This window comes from Strongylocentrotus purpuratus, unplaced genomic scaffold (assembly GCF_000002235.5).
Source record: "Strongylocentrotus purpuratus isolate Spur 01 unplaced genomic scaffold, Spur_5.0 spur5_scaffold_3, whole genome shotgun sequence".
In the NCBI taxonomy this organism is placed as follows: domain Eukaryota; kingdom Metazoa; phylum Echinodermata; class Echinoidea; order Camarodonta; family Strongylocentrotidae; genus Strongylocentrotus; species Strongylocentrotus purpuratus.
In genome coordinates, this window is record NW_022145609.1 from 11,109,090 (window position 1) to 11,112,812 (window position 3,723).

Sequence of the window (3,723 nt, forward strand, 5' to 3'; positions counted from 1 at the left end):
CCAGCAAGATCATTGATCATAAAAAAAAAAAAGATTATTAAAAAAAAAGTTTTTTGATTTGCTTTCCTGGCAATGAAAGATTTTATTTACGTCAAGAAAAGTGAAATTAGAGCTTAGAATGAGACTGATAAATTGCTATGTCTGTCTGTTGTATGGAGCAGAGACAATGAAATATTGCACGTGGCATAGCTTATACAAAATATCGCTATAGGAATAGTTCAAGAAAAAAGAAAGGCGAAATAGTTTGTTCATATTAAAAGACAACAGAGTCTCTCGAAATATTTATTAGAAAGAAAATTGGAAGGTGCGAGAGGGAAGCTGAGAAGTTGAGAACCAACTGGGAGGCATTTGCATATCATGTTGGTGGTACTGTAAATGCAGACCTGCCAACCTCTGGAGTTCAAAAACTGTATTCTTTCATCCCAAAAGTTGTGTTTTACTGACAAAAGTTGTATTCTTAAAAATAAACACGGACTGTACGCGGATCAATGCCTCTTGCAGTTCCTACATATAGGAATAATTTTTTTATGGATAATTGGTTGAATATGCATGATTTCGCCACGACTGGTGTGTTCGATGAACCATTAAAAATCCCCAAATTGCCAATGTGAAATGCTTCAAGGATACTTTACAGGACAGAATGGGCATTTTGCCATTGAAAATGAATTAATTAATGAATAAATTTAAATTAAAAAAATTAATATAATATTTTTTTTTATCGTATTTTATTGAGGAAAATCGTACTGTCGTATTTGCTTCTAAAAATTGTACGAAATAAATGTGCCTGCAAGAAGAAGTTGTTCAGGCACATTTACAGTACCAGCAACATGATATGCCAAGCATACCTTACCCCATACCTTGTGAGTACAGTGACTTATCCACTAGACCACAACAAAAGACAACACAAATCTCTGAATCTTCAAGAAATACATGAAACAAAATTATCTAAGCATTCAGTGACAGACACAATATAAATGTCCTTTGAATGTGATCCCATTCCCACTCAGTTCATTCACATCTTTCGTTTACGGATGATTGTCAACGAAATGGTGTCAAGTCTTTTGTCAACTCTCGTTTGTTGCTACGGCAGGCACCCAGTGAAAAAAAATTCGTTTGATAAAATTATGGAAATGCAAGCACGGCTTTAAACAAACAGAACTTTGTCATTCCTAGTCATTTTTCCTGATCGAGGTGTCATATGAAAGGGCAGAACCTCAACTTTCTAGAAATGTAATTTTCTTTTGAAATTCAGATACCGTCTGCCAAATGACTTTTTGGTTTCCTCTCTTCAAATTCATTTTAATCACTCATGCGTGAAATATGCATCATATGAGTTTCATCAAAGAAAGAGGAGGATCTAAGCTTTCCAAATATGTGTCTTTTAGTAATTACAAATGTGACTAAGTTATGATAAAACATTGATAATTCTCGGTTTCGTTTTTTCTGGGACGCACTGTATAATCACAGGGATTCTCAATAAGGCCAAGGGTCTGTCACATCATCTGTTCTGAGCCAGAAGGGCATTAATTTGGTGTTAAAGAATATGAGTTACTGCCCTTCTGGCTCCCACCACATTTTAAGAAAACTAACATATTTCCTTAAGAACAACACTTTGAATGCAGTATTTCAAGTAGTGAATACCATTTAATATCTCCATTTACATTATATATTACAATATACAAACATTATAATGTGCACATACATGCATTTATATATCATCAACTGACTTACACACATCTAAGGCAGGAATATCATTTTAAAGCTTTTCTTTAACTATCAAAAAGAACACAAATGATTGAGGCATGAAATATCATGTTTTAAAATGAATAAAATCAAATGCATGACTGGACACATTTAAACTAAAATGGTGATAACGCATGTACAGTAGATACCTGTTTATGAATATAACACTTCACAAAACATCTCCTATGAAAAATCTGAATTAAAGATGAAATTTATATTATATAAATATCAGCACTATAATCAAACTTCAAGGCAAATTTCATTAAAAGTATAACTTACCATGCAACCTCTTTTACAATGAAACGAAAAGATAACAGAATCTACTTCTTCGTTAACAGCTTTTATCGGATTGAAAGGAATGTAAGACATTGGAATATCAAGACAGGAGAGAATAAAATCTTATTAGCTATTAATTTGCTATGAGCAAATTCATTTCATCACATTTTTCTCTGTGTGTTTGATGATCAAAGATACTCGCCTAAAAAATACTCCACCACAAACAGCATTTTATAATGAGATCATCATAACTAATTATCAACCTTCATTTGTTATACTTAAATTCTAAGTACAAGTATCAATAATGACAACTAAGAAACATTTATAAATAATTAACCGTTTTACTCAAGAAAATTACAGTAATTGAGAATGGGGTGAGCTTGCAGATACAGTGAAACCTGTTTATAAAGACCACTCAAGGTAGACAAGAAAGGTGGTCTTTATAGGCAGGTGGCATTCATGAACAGGTTCTTGTAGTACATATTTCAATGAGAAACCATCTTAGATAGAAACCAAAAGGTGGTTTTTATAGAGAGGTGGTTTTTCTATACAGGTGATCACTAAAGCAGGTTTGCCTCTATAAGTTCTAGCCCTTTATATAAAATCCCTGTATTCATCCTCTTCTATTAAAATAGTTGAAAATCTGCTTATTCTTAAAATGTTTAGCAATGTTTTGCCACTCATTTTAGAACACACCTTCACTATATCACCCATGCGATACTATCAAATGTATTCAACTTGCTGATCTCTATCAAAAGTGTGCCACTCATTTGTTTGTTTTTTATTGTTTCACAGAAAGGTTCTAAGGGAAACAAAGATGGTGATGAATGAATGCTCAGATCAGGACTGAAACAGAATAAATGACCCTCATTACCAAATGGATTTAACATGCTAATCTCTATCAAAAGTGTGCCACCCTTTGGAAAATTGTTTCTCATTGTTTCATAGAATAACTCTGACGGGAACAAAAATGGAGATAAATGAATGCTCATATCTTGACTGAAACAGGATAAATGAGCCTCGTTACCGTAACAAAACCAGATCAGTCAATATCTGAGAGCAATTTCCTCTCCAGCTTTCTGTCAATTCTGTCAAGAGATCCAAAGGCTGAGCATGATTTATCAAAAATACATTTATTATCGGCCCTTTGTCTTGCATTTAAAAAGAAATATTAGAGCTACCTTTGGGAACCATTATCATAAACACGCATATGGATTACCTCAGATTTCTTGGATATTTGTTTTCATCCACATTTCCTTGTTTTTTTTCCCTCATTTTTTTTGATGAGAGATTCAAAGCATGACAGGTACCTAAAGTACCCCAAAGCATTTTTATTTTCTAGCTGATGAGACCAAAATCTTTCTTCACACCCTAAAAGCTTGTTCAAATGTGATGCAGCAAAACCACAGCGGTTTTTAATCTTTAAAAAAAATGATGCTGTAAAGTGTGATTTGCTTCACATTTCAATAAATACGCGCAAGTCCTTTGTGTGCTCAGATGCGGCATTCATTTACATCAACAACAAAAAAACTTAATTTAATAATTCTGACCTTTTTCCTGTACAATAGGACTGAGACCCTCAAAGAATTTATAGGGAGAAATTAAAGCCCCACTGCACTAGTTTGGCAAGGAGGGATTAGACCCCCCCCCCCCCCTCCCCTGCATGGTCAATGACAGGTGGTTATCTCATCAAATAAGCTTTTA